The following is a 27,009-nucleotide window of genomic DNA, read 5'->3' as shown; positions in this document are numbered from 1 at the left end:
CCACTTAAATTTAAAATAGAAGCAAATAGCCAGGCTGTTCTAACCTGTTTTTATAGCCCAAATACAAAACCAATTCCTGTTATTTTCAGGGGTTTGTTCCTGTGCTGTAGCTTTTTTTTCCCTTCTGGGATGAAACTTGGCCCGTGCTACATATGACTCATCTAACTGTAGTCACTGGACATGTGTTGCAGGATTCTGCAGATGCTGGGTCAATGGCAATACATCCTGCAACGTTGGCGCCCAACACAGTTTTAACTAGAGGGGCATGAAAGAGTCGCAAAAAGTACTTGACATTTTGCATGTCTTCCATGTCATTAAGAGCTTCAAATGGGTCCACTTTTGCAAAAACACAGAAAAAAGTTACTTTTGTGACTGCACTCAGAAATGAACTCCATTTCCTATTAAAAAGGACCCACTCAGAGAAAGGTCACTTTAAAAATTTGAACTATGGAAATCGAAAAAGCTTTGAGATCTGCAGAAGTGCATTATGGATTGTCCAAACTAATCTTTGGCAGAACTTGATGGCCTTCAGTGAAATAGATTAATTGTTTACAGGGTTTGTTTGTTTTTCATTGTAGATGCTTTTCTGCATTCCAGTGATGTAAAATCATTAGTTAAATGATGGATGAGTCCCACTGGGCAGCAGTTTTATTTCATTTAGGAGAGTAACTCTTCCAAAAAATCCTTAGTGTCCTGTGTATGGAGATAAGATTGAGATGATGAAGTGCACCCAGAGTATACAGAGACACAACTGATAGTGTTCCGCAATGACACATGGGTGGCATTTACCTCAGTACCGTACACATGGATAAAAGTGGTCAAAAAATCTGTCAATTTTCTGTCAAAAAATGTCATTTCCACACAATCAAAACTTTTTGTGAAATTGTATTGATTTCAACAACAACAAACTAGAAAAAAAGAATTGGGGGAAAGAACATTTCCAAAATGTTGAAACGTCCCATTTCAACATTTTCAGAATCGAGAGTTTTGATTTTTCATTTTGAAATGACTTTTTAATCTTGAAATTTTATTTTTATATTTAAAACTTAAAAAAATTAGAGAGAGAGAGTGTCACAATATAAACAAAATATCTTGAATGTACTGAAGCCAAACTTTGCCAATGACCGGAAACACAGAAATGTTCAGAATTTTGTTTCAATGAAAAAAATGTAAATTTTTGTTTTTCATCCTGATTTGTGATGAACGTTTTTTCAAAATCTCAATTTTTTTCTTGGGATGGAAATCTGTTTTCTACCCAGCTCTGCACATGGACAGTGGACAGCGTCCTGTCCATGATACTTGGCTTTATGATATTTTTCAATATGCTACTGCCCAATATATTGTACGGCTCATTTTCTTTAAACAATGTACATTCTAGCATTCAACTCACATGCCTTCAACAGACCCAGCAGTGCCTTTAAATGTACGGTGTGAAATTCACAGACGAGAGAAATTCTAACCACATAAAGTCACACGATGCAGCAGGAGGTAATTAACGGTCAGACTGAAAAGACTGAAAAAGAGGATAACTGTAGAGAAATAAGACACTTGTGAGATTGGTAACAGGCTATGGAGCTTTTGATCTGTCAGTCACTGGTATTAATCCAAGTCAGGTTTATAGAGAATGGATTTAGAATCATAGAATATCAGGGTTGGAAGGGACCTCAGGAGGTCATCTAGTCCAACCCCCTGCTCAAAGCAGGACCAATCCCCAATTTTTGCCCCAAATGGCCCCCTCAAGGATTGAACTCACAACCCTGGCTTTAGCAGGCCAATGCTCAAACCACTGAGCTATCCCTCCCTGCTACTTGACATCCAATGGCTGTTCAGTGGCCGGTGTGAAAAAGTTGGTACCGCTGGTTCAATTCCTAGTAGATAGGGATCTATATCACAAAGGGAAAAAAACTTGTCACAATTGACTGAAGCAGCCTGAAGCCTGAATATCTCACCGCTAGTTCTTTTAGGTCCATTGGCAGAGCAGGTCGGGAGTGGGAAGAAGCTTGCGCAGACACAGCTCCTGTTTTGGGAAGAGGTGGGCTTCACTGGTGTTCTTAGTTCCTAGGAGAAAGGGGAACTCAGACCTGAGGAGGTGGAATCCAGGTGCATTCTGGGACTTTCATCAGCCATAATGCTGCTAGACGGGGCCTAGCCAAAGAAACTGCTAGAAAGTAAAAGCTGGATTTCTGCTTGTACTGCAGCCCTTAGTAAAGGAGAGCATGTTGATGTCTTATGGGCAGGGGTGGCTGGACGTCTTGCTCTTGAGTGCTTTACTAATCTAGATGTGCTTCCACTAGACAGACTCCCTGCAATGACTCACAGCAAGCCTGACGTGTATTTTATAACATCTGACCATCTTCACCCCCCCCCCCCGTCGCCCCACCCTCTGTTGAGGGAGCTCCAGAAGATGATTAAATAGGGAGAGCTGGGGATGAACTGGCAATGTCAAACTCTGACTGGCTGTGCTCACTCAGTCTAGTTTCTGAATGATGAGACTATCCAGCCTAAACCACTAATATATTATATACCGGTGTACAATTTATGATTTCCCTCTTTTCCATTAATTTCTCTACCAATAGCAATGCTTGGAGACTTGCCCTACTATGCAACCGTTTTAGGTTGATGGTTGTAGCTCACGGACGCTTACCCACTAGGGGCTTCAAATCAATTAAAGGTACAGGTCCACAGCACCTTACAGTATCAGGCCCATCAATTCTCATAGCCCCCAGTTCACCAACATATTTAAGCTAACTTTAAACATGTAAATGGTCCAGTTGACTTCAGTGGAACTATGTGTGGACTTATAGATAGAACTGATTGAAAAAATGTCAACAAAACGATTTTTCCCATCAGAAAATGCCATTCCGCCAAAAAGAAAAATGTTTCACAGATGCGTATTGGTTTCAATGAAAATGCTGGGAAGGTTTCTCCAGACCAGGATGTAATCTGAGAGAGAGAGAGACCCACCCCAGAACAGCCAAATGGTTCAGCCACTCACCTGCAATGTGGAAGAGCCAGGTACAAGTCCCTTCCCCAAATCAGGAAGAGCATCAAGACGAACCTGTATTTTCCACATCACACATGAGTGCCCGAACCACTTGGATATTTTGGGTTGCGGGGCTCTCTCCCCCTTCTCAAACAAATTCATAAAGTCTCAGGGTTCCACTTTGGAACTAAAGAAAATGCCAAAATCTTGAAATTTCTAATGAAACAGAATAGTTGTTTTCCAGCCAGCCCTATATAAAATCCATCATATACTTACCTCAGTGAATCAGGGGCCTTACTTCAGAACTTGCTGGGCCTGATTCTCCTCTAGCTTATGTCAGTGTAAGTCAAGACTAACTGTGCTGAAGATAGCAAAGATACACCAGCATAAAGCTGATGCAAGTGAGCGGAGAATCAGACCCTATATTTTAGATGCAAGCAGCTTTGTGTCTTCTTTGAACTTTAATGGTATTTCCATATGCATATTCCACCGTATCCTCCATTACATAAAAATAATATGCCACAATAATATTCTTACAGGATATATTTACTGGAAAACTAATTTACTTACATTTCATTCCGTTGGCCTGCTTAAAAACACACCTCTCTTTTCCCCATTCCTTTGCTCTATGTTGTTGACATGTGACATCCAGCTAAATGGAGGGAAATGAATACAAGTTAAACTCAAGCGTTGTGAATGGTTTATAACTGGAGCTGACAGAGTCTTATGATACTATCTTAGGCCAGATCCTCAGATGGTGTAAAACTGTGCAGCTCCAGTGAGGTCAATGAAGCTGTAATGATTTGCACAAGCCACGGACTAGACCATTTTTGTATCTTCCAAACCAAAAACAACCATCACCGTCTTTTCAAGGGAAATAGCGTGCATGTGAACATGTGTGTTGCAGATGCCGAATCTCCAGTAATAACATCCAGCTTTCTTATGGTACTGGTATATGTTCAAAGCAATGGGTGATGCGAAACAGACAGATTACAGACAGGTGAAGTGAGACAGAAAGCGGATGTGACCTGCGTGAGGCCAGTGTGTCAGCATTAGAGCCAGAATTAGACCTCAGAAGCTCCCATCCCTGAGCTCGTGTTGGTTTAGTTTTAAATCACAGGATCTCTCTCATTTCTTCTAATATCTGATCCAATGCTTGTTGAAGTCAAAGGAAAGACACCCACCAACTTAAATGGGCTTTGGATCAGACCCAAGACTCTAGTTAATACTGTGTATACACTGCTTTGAATCACATGCTTGGTTTCAGTTACACACTTACATGAAAACAGCAATTAGATCAAATCAATGTTCCCTTAATTTGACTCTGGAAAATTATCCTCCTCCCCTTTTTAAAAAAACTTTAATTCTTATTAAATGTAACACATTTACAACATAACATCAGTATAGTTCTGTTCTGCAAATGTCACTATTTGTTATGCCCAAGTGTAGATGATGGTACAGCACATACTGTAATGTGTATTCTACTGTGAATAAAAACCCCTGCTGGAAAGAAAATTATCACATGCTTATTGAATGGCAGGGGCCAAACTGTCAGCAGAACTTCCACACAGCTTCCAAATTTGAACCTGCCCCTTTTGCACAAAGAAAGTACCCCGTTTTCCCATGCAAGCACCACTTGCACTTGTAAATTCAGAAGCTTGCAAGTGCAATTTGTTACGTGCAATGTAATGCAAATCGGGCAATCTTTCTTGAAACTTTGGCCAAAAAAATATAAACTGAGAAGGAAAAATCCAACTAAATGATAGTGTAAAGGAAAGTAGAGGGAGAAAGGAAAAGAAAATGGTGTCAAACAAGGATATTCGATTTAATGCAGGAGATCGAACTGAGTGTATTTTCTGCACTATCAGGAGTAGAATAGCTGGAACAAGGTCCCATATTAAATACAAATTTGTAAATTATCTTTCTGAATTTTTTCTTAACTGCGTCATTGGATAGGCAACACTTAGAAATGACACACAACAGCTTCATTCACTGTAGTACCTGATGAGATAGTAACAGGAGATGGCCTATTCGGCAATGGGTGTGTCTCTGTGTATGCATTCCCTCTATCCCCTACTTGTCCTTACTCCCAATCCATCTTTGAAATAGGTTAACAAGCAGCTGCTGCTTACTACACAGATCACTGTAGATCATTGTAGTTGACTGTGAGTCAATTAAAAAGAAACTAGAGATTGATCAAAACGTTCTCCAAACTTTAGGGCTGTTCAGAACTCCGAGCCTGAATTTGGATTCAAATTACACATGTAACCTTTTTATTCGCATTTTTTTTCTGGTTAAGGCACTGGATTGGGACTCAGGAAATCTGCATGAATTCATGGCTCTGCCACAGACTTCCTAGGTGACTAGGGGCAAGTACCTTAGGGCCAGACTTGTAAAGGTATTTAGGAGCCTAGAGATGCAGGTAGTTGCCTAGTGGGATTCCCAAAACCTTTTTAGAATCCAGGGTACCTAAACACCTTTACAAATCTGGGCCCTTCCATGCCCTGTCTGTAAAGTAGAGTTCATACTCCTGTCCTACAAGAGGGTATTTTGTGACGATAAATTCAGTAATATATGTGCAGTGCTCCAATACTGCATTGATGAGCATCATATCCATATCTACACTGAGAAAGAGATTTATAATGGTCCAAATCAAACCCCAGGATCCACATAGTGTCCGGAACCAAATTCCGTGGCTGGCGAATTTTAAAGACTTCTTAAATAATTAGATAAGCCTGGAATTTTATTTTTATAATAAATCTAAGGATAAACAATGAACTTCAATAAGCAATGTACAGTACAGTAAGCAATGTAGCAATATCGTGATTCTGATGCCTTTTATTCTGATGTACATCAGTGGTAACTCAATTGAAGCCGGTAAAATTACACTGCTGACACTCAGATCAGAATCAGATCCAATAGGATTGACCCTCTTTGTGCTTGCACCAGTTTTATACCAGGATAACCTCTTTCAATGGAGCTACTGTTGATTTACAGTAAGAACAGAATAAGGTCCAAGGGCTAACTGGAAGATTTGTGCTCTATGTTATTTCTTACACATATGTCCACACCAACAGCCTCACGCCACCTGCTGATTAGTACAGATTATACTCAGTAGGGTCGCGAATGTTTCTAAAGAAATAATATTTGCACCTAGACAGTTTTTTTTATCCAATGATCTCAAAGCTTTTATCCAATGAGCTCAATGATTCCAAACTTCGGCCAACAGCAAATCGCCCCAGACCCCCATGAGGCAATACGTATTGTTATTCCCATTTAACAACTGGAAAAGCAAGACACAGAAGTTAGTAAGTGACTTTCCTGGGGTAAATTAGTAAGCCAGTGACAGAAGTGTGACTAGAATGCAGGAGCCCTGATTCCTAGCCTCATGTGCTAAGTTCTAGACTGCAATTTCCTTGTGAAGTAATAAAAAGAAATCAGCCGATGTAAATCAGTGTAGTTCCAAAGACTTCAATGGAGCTACTCCAATTTACACCAGCTGAGGATCTGATCCTAGAATGAAGACCACCTGAAGTGACTGCAGAATAGATATCGGTTTTATTTAAAATGTAAGATCCTTAGGGCTGGCGCTTCTCTTTTAAACCACCGAAATGCATGCTCAGGATGCAGACACATTTGGATGCCTTCAGCTGGAAATCATGTTCACTCAACACTCACAGCTGATGCACAAATTCTCTCTACTCATGCTTAGACTTTCAGATGGCCTGGTGCCTACACACAAGCTGATTAGAACCTGCCCTGGGCTATAAGGGCAAGGCAATGGTATGTTCAGATCAGTAAACTGTATAATAATATAAATGTCATCTATTCCGCAAGAAGCCTTGACAGTATAAGTATCTTGTGCCTGATTGCATCTACGTGCCAAAAAGAAACTTGAAGACTTTCAGGAGAAAGGAAGGCATGAGATTCACTACCAGCTCTTCTGGCTTCCAACACAAGTTGTATAGCAGTGGGTGCCTTGTTAATCCCAAGACTATCTAGTGAGTGTCAGATTGTATGTAACATGAATACAACCGGTGTATATATAGCCTTGCTGAGCAGCCAAGCTCAGAGCAGAAAATGAACCACGAACAGTATGTCTGGCACAGTGCAAGACATGAGCTGTACACTTGCCAGAAAAGGTGGCAACCAGCCAAAGTAGAATAGTCCTGGGGGGTCACTAACTGGTTGTGCATTAGCCTTTCTGAGGGGCAAACTGGAGCAATGCACAGCAAGCATTATGGGTAATGGAGTAAGGACACTCATTTTAGGACACTAGTTCGAATCCAGCCCACACGTATGGACAGTCATCTCCATCTGATTGTCCCTGGAGACCTATATGAAATGAAATGATGGTCTCACTCCAGTTCCTACTGGATAGAGGTCAACAATATGATCTCAATGTGTATCCTCCTTGGCAGCCTTGCCAGAGAAGCCAAAAGCCAAATGGGAAGAAAGTCTGGACTATGTCCCATTGTTGATGAAAGGGTCCCTCCAGGATAGCATTGAGGCAAACTGGTAGGGTGCAGCATTACCAGCTTCACAAGTCCTATTTAATTTTTCAGAAGAAAAAACAGGGAGAACAATGCGAGACACAACAGATAGAACATGGGATAAAACTGCAAAAATAATCTAGGTTAAAGATCTAGTGGGTGAGCCTACAGACCAACTGAAAACATAACAGAGTGATGCAGAAAACTGCTTCATGAAACACGCAGCAATACCTCCAGAACATCAAGGCAAGAGTGTGTTGTCCTGCAAATACATTACCAAAGAGAACTTTGTATCACAATAAAGGAACGTTCGCTAGGTCTCAGACTTCTTTCTCTAGAGTCATTTTGTTTGTATCTGAACCATACACCAAACCATTCAAAGTGGCTTCCCCCTTTTCTTTGATCATTCATCTTTTTGTCCATAACCAGGAGATTGCTCATCCTACAAAACAAAGGCTCCCAATTGCACTGCATAAACTACAAATAACTCCCCTTGATTTCAGTGAGAGCCCCTTGTGTCTTGCTGTGTGAGAATAAGACTGCCTGATTCTGTAGCTGAGAATTCTACCCTTTCTTCAAAATTGTGCCAAAGACCAGCTGTCTGACACTAGAAGATGTGAAATTCATTTGATGCTTTTCAAAAGACAATAATCCTTTCCTGGAAGTCCCATTAGAACCACTAAGAGATAGAAGGTCAATGTTAAAGGTAAATGAAGGTCAGTTATTATTTATCTATCTATCTATCAATTAATTCAGTGATCTGTGAGGCAACTCTCTGTAATTTAGGGAATCCCTCCCAAATGAGGAGAAATATGCTTTCCCCCATTGCATTCCCTCCAGCAACCATCAGATCTTGTATAAATTCAGGACCGAATGCTGTTTCTCTACTATGCACTTTTTAGTGGTCCTCCATCTACAACACACGAACAGAAAAGTTGGCCATTGACTGCTATTCAAGAGGCCAGGGTTTAAGTGTGATTTTCTTTTCCAATGATTTTCCTGATTTTTTCCATATACTTTCATTGGATTTACATATCCATTTGCAATTCCTGGGGCACAGCTCAGAGTTGATTCTATTCCTACTAAACGTTTCATGAAAACTTTCAGTCGCCATAAAGACAGAATCTTGTGCAAATCAGTAGCGTTACAAGTTTATAATCTAGCCCCTTTTTTTTCTTGAGGTTCCTCAATCACTAATGTAGATCCATCATAAATTTGTATTTACAATACTTTATGTTAACTGCCTCTTTCATCTTTGAAAACAGAAATCTGCCTGAAATGCTTTTGATTGATTAGCATAATCCAAAACCACTAAACTTTTATTGCCAAACTGGATTTGGAGTTTGTATTAAAGTTTATGACACAGAGATATTTAAAAGATTAGTAAATGTGCTCAGAAAAAACCCAATCCGGCAACACTGTAATATTACCATCAATATTTCAGTCTAAACTGTTGAAGCATCAAAATTACAAGGTGCAATTATCTTTTGGAATGTGTGGCTCCTAGGGGTGATCTTTATGTTAAAGGAAAAGATGGTTTAATGCTTAGTAAATGAGTGCTAATTAAAAAGCTGGGAGAAAAGTCTGTCATAGCTGAATCACGAGACAAATGCATGCTGTGCGTTTGTTCAAATAGTCTATGGTATGCTGACAATACTAAGCAAGTGTGGCCCTCTATGAAGTGTATTTGCCAAAACAAATCCCTTTGCGAAGTCTGATTCTCTGTGACTCTATCCACCAACAGCCAGTAATGCTCACAGTAAAGCAATGTCTTTACTCTATATGAAGTCCTATTAAAGTCAATGGGTACTTAATGTGAGTGAAGCTATCAATGTCTACCCCCACAGTAGCATTATATAAAAGGATTTGGACATATCTCAGATTTTTTTTTAACCAATTGGAAACAATTCTGCCAATATATTATACATTTGGCATCTTTTATTGCTTATTTTCTTATGCTGGAAGTTTGCATGGAAATAGCATTTTTGTTGCTTTCTTTTTCATCTGCTCTGGCTACCTATTCTGAACTTGAAGTTATTGATCTGGCTACTTAGGGTTCTTTCAGTGTACCTTGTGCAGCAATTTTGGGCTGTGATCATTTTAATTGTTAATATTACAGAAGCTTCTTCAAGGTTTTTTTTTTTTAATATATATAAAACAAATCTTTCATGGTCAGATATGGGAATGTGGATCACATGAGGAGCCAAAACAAAGACTCCCATTGACTTTGATAGGTTTTGGATCAGGCCCCAAGCAGGTCTGGAGGAGGAGTATTAAGGAGGAAAGTGACTCTTCCCTTCCTATGAATATGCAAAGTTCATCAGTCACTTACAATGGGAACAGTTTCATCCTGATTTAGATCATGGTCCATGGATAATCAGCCCACTATTCAGTTCTCCCAGATTTGGGGAAGTGTAATCAAGAAAGCATTATAAAGCAAACCTGTCCTGAAGGGAGATAGTTGCTTTAATAATGTTTAGGCCTTGGTCCATATTGTGTTTATGGCTGGAGGCTGGGTTTTTGTTGAGTTCCCCCTGCCCCAATATTATTCCCAGGCCTGATCCTCAACTGGTGTAAATCAGCAAAGCTCCACTGATTTCTAAGGAACCACACTCTGATTTACACCAGCTCAGGATTTGACCTGGAACCAGGTCTGATTTTATTTAAAGACACAAACCTAAGCTCACTTTATGCCAAAATGTCCAACCCGAAAGCAAAATGCACTTTTTTTTCAGCTCAAATCTGCTAAATTGCAAAAAGCCTTCTCTGGTCTGCTGCTGGCCCCTTGTCACACATTTCTTGAATACAGTCCAAGCCTGAGCCAAGGAAATGCATATTAATAGAAAAAAGAAAATGACTGATGCCTTCCCAAGCATCTGTCACACTCGCAATTTTTAATGAGCCTTATATAATGTGTCATCAACACTATTTATTTTACAGCCATCAATCTTAGTCACCCACATCTATCACAGGGAACATGGCACAGAGAGGGACCAACCTTTTGAGAAGGGGTCTCAAACTCAAATGACCACAAGGGCCACATGAGGACTAGTACATTGGCCCGAGGGCCGCACCACTGACCACACCTGCCCCGCCCGCTGCCCCACCCCCACTCCACCCCTTTCATGAGGCCCCGCCCCTGCCCTGCCTCTTCCCACCCCTTCCCTGGCCCCATTCCAACCCCTTCTCCAAAACCCCGGTGCGCGCCAGGCTGGAGCCGCTCTAGATAAACGCTGGGGGAGGTGGGGGGGGCCACGGGGAGCTGGCGGACGGCAGAAAATAACCCTGTGGGCCACCCGCGGGCCATGTGTTTGAGACCCCTGCTTTAGAGCAACATGATAAAGCAATGATGCTTTTGTAACCGATCAGAGAAATACTCAGGCTCCCTCCACACTTGTGTGTCTAGTTTTGCTTCCTGTTATTCGGTTTTCAATTTTGCTTGATTGTACAAATCCCGCCTTAAACACCCCATATTTTCCAGCCTTCCAAAAGTTGGCCCAACACTTGATTCTGCTTGGGCAAGGTCAAACTTTGAATGAGTTCAGGAGAGTGGTTGAAGACGAAACTCAAAGTGAAGGCGAAATTCACAGATGAGCAGACTACATCTGGTTGGAAAACAGATGTTTTACACCAAAATTTGACACACATGGCAAATCCCTTGTGAATCAATACCACTGAGGCTACATCTAACATTTGAGCTAGGAGGTGTGATTCCCAGCTCATGAAGACGTACCTACCCTAGCTCTGCTTGAGCTAGCATGCTAAAACCAGCCATGGAGCCAGGGTAGCAGGGGCAGCTAGCCGCCCAAGTACATACCCTGGGATCTGGGCAGGTTTGTGCTTGGGTGGCTAGCCTGAGATGTCGCCCTTACTACTGTAGCTACATTGCTATTTTTAGTGCGCTAGCTTGGGTACATCCACACAAGCGGGGGATCACACCTCCCAGCTCAAATGTAGACATAGCCAGATTTTAGCATAACTCCTAACTGTAAACTCTAAAAGGTGATTTACCAGCAGGCAACGGAGTTAGAGAGAGTAGAGTAATCCATACAGAGCACTAGGCAGAGTCAGGACTCCTCGATTCTATTGTCCCCTCTCCTGTTGTTTCACTATATGGCCTTCAGCAAGTTAGTTAGGCCAATATTTTCACAAGTGGCCACTGATTTGGGGCACCACCCTTTTTCTGCACATAACTTGAGACTATTGGAGGAGCTGAGCATTGATTTCAACTGGAAGTGTGGGAGATTAGCACTTTGGAAAATCAGGCCCCAGGTGTCTTAAGATGGAAACCCAAAAATGGAAGTATCCAAAGCTGCTGGCCACACCTGAAATGTTTGGAATCAGCCTCAAACAACTATGTAAGAGGCAGTCTCCCCATCTTTAAAATAGAGATATTTACCCATTTTTAAAGCCCTTTGAAATCTTTGTGTGGGCTATTAGTATTAGTTAGAGATGGCTGAAAAACAGGAGAAAAATGTCATGAAGATTTTCCTTTTATTTTCAAAATTCAAATTTTGATGGGAAATGTCATTAAAGTTTAAAATGTGTTATTATTATTGCACAGGCCCTTACCGCTAAAGCTAAATCTATGGGCACTACAGAGCCTATGATGTGCAGTTAAGGAGTTTTCATTCTGCCCAGCAGAGGGTAGTAGCACACCTGCACACTCATTAGTTAGTCCAATGTACACACTATGCCCCATATGTCCCCATTTTAATTCTTGCCAGCTTGGCACACCAATAACTGGATCGCTAAGAGGTCGAAAGCAAGAAGTTACCAGTGGTTATTGTTCACTGTCTAGGCCCAAGGTCTACTGAAAGACATTTGGGGCCCTGGTCCGTCATTTTCACTGGCGCTCTGCCCCCTCCCATTTCACCCCAGTTACAGACCTGTTGGGGCTCCCCCAAGCTAGGGGGCCCAGTACAAGTGTCCCCGCTATCCCTCACCTTTATCAGCCCTGCCTAGGGGCATTCCCTGACTCTGTATGATGGTCACAGCAGTAAAAGCCATCCAGCACTGGCTGTGTATGTCTACTGAGCAGCAGGTGTGTGCAAATAATCAAGCATGGGCCAAAGTGAGCATCCATTTCTGATGGCTCATAGCTTCACTGTGCTTAAACCTCCGCTCAGCTTTATCCACTAAGGTTTCTCTACCAGGCAGCAAATACACATATTAGTCATGTTCTCACACTCCCACACTTCCCTCAGTGCACACATTTCTGGGAAGAAGAAAAGCCACTGAAAGAAACAGAGGTTTCTGTTTTATCCCTTTTATTTTCCACAAACTAAAGTAACCCAACCCTGGTTTTGCTCAATTTAAAAACAAAAACAAAACCCTCTCAACGAATTCCTGTTTTTCATAGAATCATAGAATATCAGGGTTGGAAGGGACCTCAGGAGGTCATCTAGTCCAACCCCCAGCTCAAAGCAGGACCAATCCCCAACTAGATCATCCCAGCCAGGGCTTTGTCAAGCCTGACCTTAAAAAAGGTCTATTACAAATTATTTGTATTTGTATTTATTTGTTTATTACAAATTGATCTTCAATGTGTGAAATAAATCAGTGAAAATGCAAATCCACAAATAAATAGGTGTTCTGCTGTTGCTATGACTACTAGACATTTTTACCTGGACAGAGATTTTATGTTTCACAGCTGCAAACAGTTTAAAAGGAGGATTACATTCAGTTTTTAGTCCTGGTGCATTTTCCCCACACAGCACCATATGAGAGCTTATTTTCGGTTGCTTCCTAGAAAATCAGAGAGGAGCTCTTTTTCACTCCAGACTGGACAGACAACATACAAATGCAGTAAATGTGTTAGGGCTTATGAAGCCTATTCTACACATACAGAAAAAAGAGAGGGTACAATATTATTATTAGCATTAGAAGAGCAACTAATGGTCCTAGCAAAGTTTGGGACCCCATTATCCTAAATGCTGGACATACGTATCGACAAGACAGGCAAAAGGTGTTAGGAAAAGATTCAACATACAATCTGATGACTGGAAACTGAGGCCGATAGATCACATGGCTTGCCAAAGGTGTCACAGGGAGACTGTGGCAACGCTGAGAATTGAGCTAAGATCTTGAGTCCCAGGAGCTAAGATCTCGAGTCCCAGTACAGCCACCATCCTTCTACCACAGGGCAGAGTGGTTTCTTACAGGACACCTAATCATCATGATGGACATGATTTAAAACATTTCAAGCATAACCACCTAATTTCAGCCCTGGAATAAGCAACTGCATCTCCTCTGAAGTCGATGTTGGAGTCACACCGGTTTATTCAGGGCTGAATTTGGCCCAGTGGATAAAACTGATAGCAGGCTACACTTACCCCTCAAATTATTATTATGGCTAGGAGGGGAAAGGAGGGAGCACAAACACTGTCACCCTAATCCTGGCCTTTCTTAGAAGTGACACACTGCAAACCTGGTGCACCATGAACTTCAGAATCTATACCATGGTCGGTGTAGTCAGGGGGTGTTGTCTCTGTGCTTAAGCACTTCTGATACACTTGCCCATACTGTCCACTCTCCTGCATTTCTCTTGTTCCTCCTCCCAGTAGAAGCGGCCTGCTTCGGCAGGGAGTTGTGTATGGACACAATGCCAACCTGAACACAGGTGCAAAATAAACACCCCCCTTCTGTTTGACTCCACCTTACCTCTCCAGCTGTCACGCACACCAGTGAAATTTGGGCATAAGTTACTAACAAAGTACCATTCACAGCACTTGTCACTCGCTGGGCCATTCCACAGCTGGTATACATCGGCACAGCTCCATGACTGTCAATGGAGCTCAGCTGATTTCGACCAGCTGAGGGCATGACCCATTTTACACAAGTTTTAATAACTTCAAAAGGCCCGAAGCAATGGAAAGTCAAGCCCACTGACTTCGTGGAGTTATCTCCTGATTTATAGCGACTCTGTAGCATAGAAGGGAACAATCTTATCCTTGGAAAGGAGGAGTCAGATGGCCTTTCCAATTCTAATTTGAGAAACAGCATGGGGCTGAGCACAGGGCATGTCTGGGGGCTTAGGGTCTCTCAAGTGCTAATACTAGTTGGCTTGGAGACTCCCTGTATGACTTCACGTTTTGCAAACCGAAAATTTGGTTTAAAATAAAAACAAAAACAAAAAACCTTCAGGTCAATTGAAATATTTCATTCTGATCGTTTCAATGACATCAAAATTCACATAGCTTAAATGTCCAAAGGAGACGTCATTTCAAACTGGATTTGTCGTTTTGGAAGAGTCAAAACAAACATGTTTCGCCAATCGTGAAACTTTTTTGCAAAAAAAATTTCAAGTTGAAAACAGGGGCGGTGGAACAATGTGTATAGCGGGGGTGCTGGGAGCCATTGAACCAAACTGTAAACCCTGTCAGAGATGGAAACCACTTCAAGCGAAGGGGTGCTGCTGCATCCTCAGCACCCCTCGTTCTAGCACCTATGCTTGAAACCAGACCCTTTCCCACAAAAAGTTTCAATGAACTGGCATTTTCCAACAAAAAATGTTGCATCGAAAAATTCCCAATCAGCTTTAGACCAGACCCTCAAGCTGGTGTAAACTGGAGCTGCTCCATTGAAGTCAATGGATCTGGGTTAATTGATACCATCTGAGGATCAGCTCCAATGATGGTAAAGTGCTAAGCCTGCACTTATGTGATTCTACACAATATCCAGCATCATGAAATATTTTTGAACCATCAAAACAATCCTCAAGTAATTTGTTAAAGTCGTTCTTTTCCACCAGCCTCAATCTATATAGACTTGCACTCGCATGCTCTCTCTCTCTCTCGCACACACACACATTTACACACACATACATTGATTGTGAAAGTGTTCCAAACAAACACAGGCACTGGTATGCCTCTTTTCCTTAAAAGCAAAGCAGACAGCTCAAGCAGCGGTCTGTGAAAGCAGGCATTCAATTCTACTCAGAAAACCTCGTTTTCCTCTAAATGGGCCTCTCATCAGGCTCAGTGACAACTCTTAGCTGCCTGAGAAAAAGCACTGGAATAAAAAAAAAAAAAAAAAAGGAACCTATTTCCCAGAGCAAAGTAATCCCTATTCCATTGCCATGGCACCAGACATCCGTCTCTTCCTTTCATTGACCAGACAAGGTCCCCCTCAGCTACTAGCTTCTTTTTTCCTTTTCTCTTTTCTTTTGGGGGGGGGGGGTGGATGTGTGTGTGTATGCCTGAATTTGTTTCCTTGGTAGAAAAAGTAATCATTAAAGTATTAGTTTAGGTTGATTGATTCTTCAGGGACAGAAAAGGGCTCTGGGGGCTTTGTAATCTCTGACATGATCTCAAAACAGAGGCCTTCAGCATGATACAATATTGAAATAACAAAGGAAGGTGCAGTCTCTCCCACTTTGAAATCCAAACAGTACAGTTTATAGCTTGGAAGTCAAAGCTCCTCAGCAAACCAAGGTACAGAGAATGTTACTGGGAAAACAGAAGGATAACCCACCTTTTCATGATCAAGGGGGTAAAACTATCAGCGAGATCCTCGGCTGGTGTAAACCTGAAGTTTCCTTGCCTTCAACGTAGTTATGCTAGTTTATCGCAGCTGACAATCTGGCTCTATATTCCAATGCAACCTGAAAAGAAAAGTAGTATAAAAATGAATGATAAAGAGGAGTCGGTTTAAAACCAAAGAAAGCCAAATAGCTAAACAAAGGGAACCCAAGTGAGGTGAAAGGAAGAATAGATATGAATACCTGGAAACCTGGGCTATGTTACAAAACACACAGGTGCTGAAAAGCATGAACAGTTAAGGTCACCCAAAACACCTTAACTCTATCCTCATACCGTGGGCAACCGGCCATTTTTTGCCTGGAGTATCCTTCATACTCTGCTTGATACAGTGGGGGATTTTTAAGCACTAGATTCTCAACTGCACCAACCTTCTGCTGGGCACAGTTAGCTGTGGCTCCCTGAGTCTGGGTCCAGCTCCACCCCAGCCCCAGCACAGTGTTTGTCTGATATGTGCTGGCTGGGGACGACTAGGGGCGCTGGTGACAGTAGAGGAGCTGGCTATGCCAGGAGAGTCCCCATGTAAGGAGATCCAGCTGATTTCCAGACCTGTTGGGAGACAAGAGCTCCACAAAGGGGCTAGGTCACAGGTCAGGATTTGTCTCTGAATGTTTTAAATCCCTTTCTAGTCTGATTTTCAGTGGTACCGAGCACCCATAATTCTTGCTCAAGTCAATGGGAGCTCCAGGTACTCAGTCCCTCTCGGGAGGCCCTCAGCACCTTTGCAATGCCAGGCCTTTCATAAATATGTGCTTGGATGTATCGTTTGCCCAGATTTCAATTGGTGTGAGTGAAAGCCCAGACTCGCTGCCTAATTCTTATAGAAAAATAAGCTTGGTTTTTTTCCCCCGCATGCAGGAGGATGGCTATGTGGCTGGAGTTTGGCTGTCTCTTTATTCATGAATAATTCTAAGTAACCACCTTCTGCGGCTTCCCTGCAACTATGGTCCTGACAAGACAGATGGCTCCGAACTGCCTCGTGCCATGGTTCACCTTTTTAGTTTCATAAAAATCAATTTTCTGTGGCATCCGCAGGCAGGTGCAGGAGAAAGCAGGCAAGAGAGGGAACAAATATTCAGTGCACACACAGACTCCTCAGCCATGCTGCGGATGGGGTGCACGCACACACACACAAGTGATTTCTGGAGGTTCCTGCAGCCTGATCAATTTTGCATGCAGTTCAGACCTGGAGTGCATTTATTATTCTTTGGGAACTTTCTACCTGAAAGGAAGATGGATCCGTTATGACACAGCCTGGGGTTTCAATCAGAAATCTCCACACATATATTCAGATTGTTTTCTCTTTTCACGACACTCCCCTAGTGGCTCAGCCTCCTTCTTTTGGCAAAGGGGGTCGATGATTCAATGCCAGCACACTAAGTAGTTGGCAAGTTGCCTTATTATCATCTACATTATAGTAGTGCCTAGATGCCCCAATTGCGATCAGGGCCTCATTACGCTAGGCACTGTACATACACAGAATACACAGTGCCTGCTCCAAAGAGCTTGCAATCCAAATAGTCAAGACAGGCACAAAGGGTGAGCGGGGAAAGAGAGATACAGAGGGGTGAAGTGACTTAAGCAAAGCCTTGCAGCATGTCAGAGCCAATAAAAGAACCCGTCTCCTGAATTCCAAGAGAGTGCCTCATCCATCGGCCCATGTGGCCACTTCATTCTACCCAAAGACAGGTTTAATATTTATATGGATTCAGAAGACAAAGCACTCTCCCATGCTCTGTGTTCCTTGGTATCATTTAAATTTCACAATACATAGCTTAATAGATGGCTCCTCCCATTCCAACATTATATAGACACATCTCCCCCCCTGCTGACACAATATTAGAGGCTCATATTTTACCTGGCCCTTCTACAGGTGCTGAGTGGCAAGGATAGGAAGGGAAACTTCTCCTTCCGCCTTCATGGCCTGTGTAAGAGTCAACAACCTCCATGCTCTGGGAATTACAGGGTGTGTTCTGTCCCTGCTATCCCAGCAGATTCCCAACCTCAATTTCCTGTAGATAATGTTGGGATTGACCCCATATTTTTTAATTTCAGTCTCAATTTGCACCCGGGGCTGAAGTAGATCGAAACAGCAGAAAGTGCTCTCATCGCCCCAGCCAAGGAGGATGGAGAACTGTAGGGGCACAGGGCTGACCCAAGCCTAGGCAGGGAGGGGAGCTCTCCCTGTGCTTTTAGCAGAGAAGGGGAAGCTGCACTCCCTAGTCCCACTCCACCATGATCGCACCCCAGTCTGTAACTAATTGTGTTTCCAAAATACCTCCCCACCTCCCGTAACAGGCCTGGTGGAGGTAACCAGCTCCAGAGTGATTACCGTTGCAGAAGGAAGAGGAAAGCTCTGGGGCAAGAAGGCATATGTTAGACAACTAGGCAGCAACAGGTCTCCAGCTCAATTGCCTTTAGACCCAAATCCTGGAAAATGAAGTCCAAAGTGGGACATGAACTTGGCTGGTGACTGTTTTGAGCCAAGCTAACCCTGCCATACCTGAACCGACATAACCTTGGGAAAAGTTAGGATCTGGAATGGAATTGGCATCTTGGGTCTGCTTTCTGTGCACAGGGTCTGAGTCTGATCTCACCTGCCAGTTTTACAAACACATGGGCTTCAGTGGAGTTACTCCTGATTCACACCTGTGTAAATGACAGGTGACTCAGGCCACCACGGATGAGCATTCTTTGCCTTCCCCTTCTTCCATTTGCACCCCACACAACAGGTCCTGCGGGCACACTGGGGCTGATTCTAAACAATCTTCCACCTCGTCATCCTTTACACCTGAACAAAGTGAAGTTGAAATGCTACAAAATCAGAACGGCACCATTTCACCCCTAATTTGCATAGGGGAAAATGATAGCACAAAGTGCCTCGCAATGGAGGATCAACCACCCTGTTGTCTGTGTTGCAAGACGTGACGTACTGCAAGTGAGGTTTAAAATATGGTGGTCTAATGCTGCTGACTTAGACCCGTGCAAAGAAAGAATAACTGCGCTCAGGACAATGGAATTATGCTGGTGTAATTCTGATGTAAAGCAAGATTCAAATCAGACTTTTCATCAGGAAAATAAAAGTGAAAACATTGCAACCGGACTCGTTATAGCTCTATTGTCTGAAACACTTTTATCAGCAGTCAATTCCACATACATCCAGCAGAGGGAGCGCCTCTATAGTAATGACAGGTATGTTCCTTTACCACCAGAATCAGTTTTCCTTTTAGTAGATTTTTTTTTAAATTTTACCACCCCACCTCACAATCAAAAACATATATTCATGCCAAAACCGGTTTCATACGAACAAAGATGCAGTCAGTAGCGGAAGGTGATAACATAGTAATTTATGGTGGTTTAAGTAGGAATAGTAAGATTTTAATGAAACACAATATTCTGTTACTGAGCCAAAGGGATAGTAAGTTAGAAAAGGAATAATACAACTGGAAGATAATGAAACTGACTAGACTTGGTCTGCTTCCGATTTCACCTGCACAGCTGCAAATCAGGAGTAACTGCAGAACAATCAGACCCTATTGCATTTTTACATTTGCAATTTAAAACAAACAAAAAATCAAGCATACAGAAGCTGTTGAGCAGAAACGTTTGCAGTTACACAGTGTAATGAACATGCCCCTGCAGTGATCTAGGATCCTGGATCCAAATGCTCCTGACCTTTGGGGAAATTCAGACTGTGACACAGACAGACCCCCATCTCTACCAGGGGTAGAACCAAAACCCTAGAAATAGACCCTCCCACATCACTCCCTCTTCAAACTATGTGAAAGTTTTATGCATACTAGGAAATTTGCAGCTGGGGCCTATAATAAAGAAATCTTAAAATCCAAGGCAAAACCCTAGTTCTTACCTCCATATAGGCATTAGAAGATATTGAATTCTGCAGCTTTTTGAAGCTAAATAGGGTGAAATTAAGCCATGGCAAGAGGGCCTTCAGATGGCCAGGGTACCACTTAAGTCCCACATAAAACCTCTGCATTGAGGGTCGAGTCCTTATTTGGCGTAAATCAGCATAGCTCCACTGAAATCAGTGATGGGGTCACATTGATTTACACTAGAGAGGCCCTTTCAGTCATTTTTTAATCCATTCCCTTGCTTCATTTCAGAAAAGAACTACGATGATTTCAGGAACGATCCAGCCAACCCGTTGGCTCCTTCTGGCTTATGCAGAAGCAGTAAAATTGACTAAAGGGGGAGGTGGGTGGGGGGAGATGGAGACAGTCTGGCCTACAGGGGAGTATGGCATCAAAAATATAAGTCTGACGGGGTCACACCCAGTAAAACCTCAGAGCAATTGGATGAGAAATTCTTTTCTGAGAAGAACAAAAGACATCTGCTGAGTAAAACAGGAATTGACTCAGAGCAAGGACAAAGCCAGACAGCATCACGTGAGACACCAGGCTGTTCCAACAGGATGCCAGGGTCAATGGCAACTAATGCACCCAATAAGTCAAGAGGAATCAATAATGCAAAGTAGCCAGCATCTCTTATAAGAAGCAAATTAGTGTAAATGCAGTTAAAATGGTCTCTGGGCTCTGCAGACTGCAGCCTAAAATCTGATTGAAGCTTGTCATGTGACACACTGACATTGACACTCAGGTTCCCACATTGCAGTAAAACGCCTTTTCAAGCTCTAAGCACGCACAAGGCAGGTTTGAACGTGGCTATTTGTTATCCATCTTTGGATGAGATCTAAAACTGAGGTTCCTTGTGGATTAAATATCCCGTGGTGTTTTCTCCACAAAAAGAAGGCTGCTAGTAGTCCCTACTTCCAACTCTGGCTGGAATCACATTCCACCTGCTGAAACTACTCTTACCCATTCGCATATCAAGTGGGGTTCCACAGGGATCTGTCCTGGGTCTGGTTCTATTCAATATCTTCATCAAGGATTTGGATAATGGCACTGAGAGTACACTTATAAAGTTTGCAGACAATACCAAGCTGGGATGAGTTGCAAGTGCTTTGGTGGACAGGATTAGAATTCAAAATGATCTGGACAAACTGGAGAAATGGTCTGTAATAAATAGGATAAAATTCAATAAGGACAAATGTAAAGCACCCCACTTAGGAAGGACTAATCAGTTGCACACATACAAAATGGGAAATAACTGCCTAGGAAGGAGAACTACAGGAAAAGATCTGGGGGTCATAGTGGATCACAAAACTTATGAGTCAACAATGTAATACTGTTTATTACAAAAAAAGCAAGCATCATTCTGGGATGTATTAGCAGGAGCGTTGCATGCAAGACATGAGAAGTAATTCTTCCATTCTACTTAGCACTGAAGTACTGTATCCAGTTCTGGGCACCACACTTTATGAAAGATGTGGACAATTGGAAAAAGTCCAGAGGAGAGCAACAAAAATGATGAAGGTCTAGAAAACATGACCTACAAGGAAAGATTGAAAAAACTGGATTTGTTTAGTCTGGAGATTGATGTGGGACATGGTAAGAGTCTTCAAGTATGTAAAAGGTTGTCATAAAGAGGAGAGGGATACATTTTTCTCCTTATCCACTGAGGACAGGACAAGAAGTAATGGGCTTAAATTGCAGCAAGGGAGATTTAGGTTAAATAACTTTCAAACGATAAGAGTAGTTAAGCACTGGAAAAAATTACCTAGGGAGCTGTACAGTCTCTGTCATTGGAGGTTTTTTAAGAACAAACACCCGCCAGGGATGGTCTAGATAACACTGAGTCCGGCCTCAGTGCAGGGGGCTGGACTAGATGACTTATCAAGGTCCCTTCCAGTCCTACATTTCTATTATTCTGTGTAGCAAAGCCTAGTAGAGAGGAAGGATGGTGCAGTAGTTACGGCACAAACCCAGAACATGGAACACCTCAGTTCAAGTCCTTGCTCTGCCATGAGCATCATATATGACCTTGGGTAAGCATCTCAGGTTCAGATTTTTAATGGTGTTTGCATTTAAATACCTTTAAAAATCTGGCCCTTAGACTCGCTGTGCCTCAGTTTCCCATCCATAAAAGGGGGCTGCCCTGCCTCACAGGGCTGTTATGACAATAAATACACTAAAGATTCTAAGATGCTCAGGCATTACAGTGATGGAGGCCATATAAACACCTATGATGTTACAATATTAGTAGCAGCGTTACATTGTGTAACCCAGTTCATTAACAAATAATTTGACAAAGATTAACTAAAACTCAGGTAAATACAAATTTCTATAAAATATCAACCTCTTAATCCCTGGGAGACAAGGACTTGGCACCCAACCAATGTGTTGTATCAACATAATCTAAAATGGCATACTTATTTCTACCTTTAATAATTCTGAAGTTGGCAGGGGGGAAATATGGTTATAGTTCTGCCCTCAGATCTAATAAATTCTGATTTTAAATCTTCAAATTTACATCTTTGGAGTGGTGCTGTCCTTAATAAAGGATAGAATTCTCCTTAATTTGGATTCAAATTCTGTGTATGTTTCTCAGGGAAGAAAAAGCAAATGTAGAACTCCAAGGAAACTTTTTTTGACCATTTTTAAGCGAGCAAGATGATTTCACTTGTGTAGGTTAAAATAAGATTAAAATTGATTTTTTCCCTAATAAATCTGACAAATTTATAGAAGGATTGAGTGTCCTTTGTAAGCTTCCTTCACCTCTAAAATTTTTAAGTTTCTTACCATGGGATTTTTTTTTTAAATTCTGTTTTCCTGTATAACAATATATTTTCTCCAAATAAAGAGCTATACCAATTTTTAGAAGTTTCGGTCTCTCTCTCTCTCTCTCTCTTTTTTTGGGGGGTGGGGGGGAGGAGGAGAAGAACATCCCCTATTCTATTATTGAAAACTGCACTGTGCATCTTTCTATGTTCAACAGATTTCTCCATCTTGGCAATCCTTTGAACTATGGTGTGAATTTTATTATCCATTTCCTTCAGACATTTATTTAACACAAGACAAGTAATATCATCTGAGTCTATATATCAACCCTAGACAAATTCCGGACCCTGACATACTAACATGGTTTGAAGGGAATGGATTAACAAATAAAGGGCAAACTGGAGTTTAACGGCCCCAATACAGTTCCACCCAACTCAGAAATACAGATAATGTTCTGGATGGTAGCACTTCTCTTTAGAGATTTTGTTAAGGAATCATTTAGAATTTCAGGGGCAAATTCGGATGCCCATTTGCTCTGGTTTAAACTAGGAGGAACTCCATTTACTGTAATGGATTAACATTCTGGTGCAACTGAGTTCAAAGTATGATCCTTGACCCTTTTTAGTCTAAAGGTCTCCTCTCCTGTCCCTCCTCAATCCCTCAAAACAGAGGAAAAATACATTTTTTTGTTACATAGGCTGGTTAGTCCCAAATCCTTTTAAAACAAATGAAGGGTTTACCAACGTCATGGGTCTTATACACACACACTCTAAATTCCCCTATCCCTAGTAATGTCCGTTTAACAATTATAGGGCCAGGTCCTCAGATGGTGTAAACTGGCATAGCTCCATTGATTCAAATGGCATTACATCCATTTACCTCAGTTGAGAATCTCACCCCAAAATCTTATAACCAAAGAAAAGGAATTTGGCCTTTCGAGTCTAAGTTTGTGTGACTAAGGCCATGTCTACATTACAAAATTACGTTGCCCTAATTTACGTCAGCACGCAGCCAGCACAGTTATTACATCGCTTGTGTACGCGCATGCTTGGCTCCTCGGGTTGGCGGTGTACGTCCACAACAGGAGCGCTTGTATCGATTGCCCTGCCAGTGTGGGGCATTGTGGGATGGCTCCTGAAAGCCCGTAAGCGTCGAAGTAAGCAACGCAGTAGTTATACTGACACCGCTTCGGTCTAATTGCATCGAGCGTGACTCTATGCCACTCGAGGAGATGGTATTACTAAATTGGCGCAGAGAGGCACTTACGTAGGCAGGAGCCAAATTTAAATGAAGACACTCCCCAGCTAGGTCGACTCAAGGTAGCTTACGTCATCCTAACCGTGTACTGCAGACCAGGCCACAGTTGCATGCTGGGGTGGGGTCAGGAGAGAAGAATATAGCATGAAAAGCAAGTTGTAAGGTGTAAGTTACATAAGGGCGACAGCTATTTTAACTTGCACTTCTTACTACTTCTTTGAGCTCCTCACTGTAACTGAAGCCAGCTCGGTCCCCTTTGATATCAGTAAGTGGGTGTAGGTGGGTGTAAGAGAGTCTAACTCAATGTAAGGCAGCCTGAGTCAAAGAGAAATGATATAACGGCATATTACACATCACCTCTGTATCTGGGCCTTTATCTCCAACTCATCTAAATGGTTCATTTAACCTGATCCTAAGCACCACTGAGGACGAGAATATCTGAGTCATTGTGTTAGCAGAAAAGAATACATGACTCTCACTTCAGTCGGAGAATATATGAGCCATCACCTTTCTCAATCCAAGTCAGCAAATAAGATAAGCATCCATTTCCACTGACAGTAAAACTGTAAAGGAAGCATAGCGGCCAAGAGCAGCCCTGTCAGAGCTAAGCAATCCAGACTCAGAGCAGCAAAAAGACCATGAAAATAAGAACAGCTTCAAAGGAGGGTACGGAAAACCAATGTTAAACATGCTAAAGGTTGGCAAGAAAACTGTCTGAACTTGCCTGAGGAAGTATGCAGTTCAACGCATAGCCTCTTTCCATAGCTATACTGCTCAGCATGATGACAACTACATATGGGAAGTCATACTGCCTCCATCTGCTGCTGGGGGGGAGGTGCCAATGGGGCAGGAAGTGGAGAGAGCTCTGACATTGTTTCCACCTTGGAGTTTCTTCCCAGTCACTCCATTTGGTGGGGAAGGGGGACATCCCACAATGGACTAGACCAGGGATGTCCCAACCATGAAATGAAGGGCAGTCCAAGGCCACCAGCTCTCACCCTCCGGCTCTGTGGAAATACAGATTCATAACCTGCTCCTCCCGTAAAGAGGGTTGCCTTTGTGCCGGAGTGTGGGGGCCTCACTTCAACAGCTCATGTTGCTTTTCCTCATTGCCAGGCATCCGGTCCTGGCAGAGGCCTCTGCATGGCATACAGAAACAGTGCCACAGAGACGACCGACCCCATGACAGAGGCAGATTCAAGTGGGGAGGGCCCCCTCTGAGCATATAGGGAACCCAATGTATCCTAAACATTTCTCAAAGGAGAAGACATTTGGGGAGGTTTAGTTCAGAGGCCAGATAAGGCTTCGCTGATCAACACCCGCACACACTCCTCTGCACACAGCATCCTCAGACCCCTGCTCACTATCATCAGTTCTGCTTTAGCCCCTGCTGGCTCCATTCCCAAATGTCACAGACCATTGCTGGTCCTTGGTAAATCATGCACATGCCTCTATCCCTGCTATGGCTGCATTTCAATGTCGGTGGGTGGAGAGGTGACATTTAAACTAGACTGGAGATGATGCTAATCTTCCTTTCGTTCCAGGTTTAACAAAGCACAAAGCACTGTCCAGAGATGATGTTTAAGTGGCACAATGGGAAAATATATTAGGAAAGATGACAAATTTGACAGCTAGGGGAAAGCACTATGCTATGAGGTGTACAAAGCACCCATGGGTCCAAAACTGCAGGATGAACAGGGCTAAACCCAGGGTATTATTATTTTCTCTATAGTGTCCCACATTGCTGCATTCTCAATTCACCCACACCTACCTCCTGGAGCACGGAAGTGCCCCTGTGCCCTCATTTTCCTGCTTTCTGTTATCTAGGTAAATATATGCGCCCCATCACTGAAGTACCTAAGGCACCTATTACATCCTGCTGCTTCACTCTCTCACTTATCCTATTACGTTATTATACCTAGTGCTGGGTGTTGTGTTTTCTACTTTGCTCCATAATAGTGTGGGCCCAATTTCACCATCCTTAATATACCATATAATAAGGGTGACACACACAGGAGTGCTGGTAAGTGCACTTCATATGACAGGAGTCAGGGTTACAAATGGTTATACTGCTGTCACTAGGCAGGGAGAAGGAATCACTGAGTCCAGTAGCTACCTACTGAGGTATGTTCCCATTGTATAAAAAGGTGCGTGTGTTGTTTTACGTAAATTAAACGTAATAGCAACCTAAAACAACCACCATCGCAAATACAGCTCGTGAATAACAGATTCAAATAGTGACCTCTCAGATGCAGTTCAAAATACGCTACCGCTACCCAGAAGCGGATGAAAAGACTTTTCCCTTTCTTTTCTTCCATTCTGTTCCAGTTCTTATACTGCCTCCATCATTGTGGTATATGAGCGCCTTCCAGCGTCGTATGAAGTGATGTGACTAGCATGTAGCGCACCTGGGTCTCTCTTCTCTCCCATGTTCCCCACACCAGGAAAATCGTGGGTGGATTTTTGTTTTTAAAAGTCGGCGGCCCATGTTTTTTCTTAGTGTAAGCAAGCTGAAGACGTGTGCTTGGAATGGAGATTTGTGATGGTTCCTAGCTCTTGTGGGAGTAACGTTCCAGTGTCTTGGGCCAGTCCCCAAGAAGGCTCTGTCTCCTGCACAGACAAGCTTTATCGTTGTGGCGGAGAGTTGCAGTGTGCTTCGGGTACGGGGTTGTCAACTCTGGTCCTCATCCCAGAGCTCTGGCCAATGGTTTAGATAGCCTGAGCCCGCATCACTGAGCCTCTTGAAGATCAAGACAAAGACCTCACCTATGACATGATGTTCTGGGAGAATCAGTGTAGCGACTGGGTGACAGGTTTGATGCGTTCATGTACCCTGTGTCGCTGTAGCATTCTGTGTGCAGATTGCCGGCTCCCATTGGGCATCTGTCTATAGTTCCTAATGACAGAACCTCAGTGGCTTTCTGATCATATTGACACATCTGGTCTCCAAACAGTTCCTTCTGCAGTGGCCTGAGTTTGGCCACTGAGGTGGATCCACCATCTGAAGCCTGTCTTTGTTGCTCCTCGCATTCATCCATGAGAACACTTGATTTGTGCTTAATTTATCCTCAAGATGGTCAGCAACAGCCATGAAACAG

At 42.7% G+C, this 27,009-nt stretch overlaps 1 long non-coding RNA gene across 1 annotated transcript in view; it reads right to left on the bottom strand.

The window, feature by feature from the left end:
* Positions 1 to 1,296: 1,296 nt before the first annotated feature.
* Positions 1,297 to 27,009, bottom strand: part of LOC311511399 — an 83,221-nt gene continuing 57,508 nt past the window's right edge. The window contains exons 3-6 of the long non-coding RNA XR_014709278.1: positions 15,952 to 16,081; positions 3,554 to 3,635; positions 1,950 to 2,058; positions 1,297 to 1,529 (exon numbers count right to left, since the gene is read on the bottom strand). This is a non-coding gene — a long non-coding RNA (uncharacterized lncRNA). The remainder of the gene's footprint in view (positions 1,530 to 1,949; positions 2,059 to 3,553; positions 3,636 to 15,951; positions 16,082 to 27,009) is intronic.

The sequence above is a fragment of the Lepidochelys olivacea genome (genome assembly GCF_965140295.1).
Source record: "Lepidochelys olivacea isolate rLepOli2 genome assembly, chromosome: 22".
NCBI classification, from domain to species: domain Eukaryota; kingdom Metazoa; phylum Chordata; order Testudines; family Cheloniidae; genus Lepidochelys; species Lepidochelys olivacea.
This window is presented reverse-complemented; position numbering and strand designations above follow the sequence as displayed.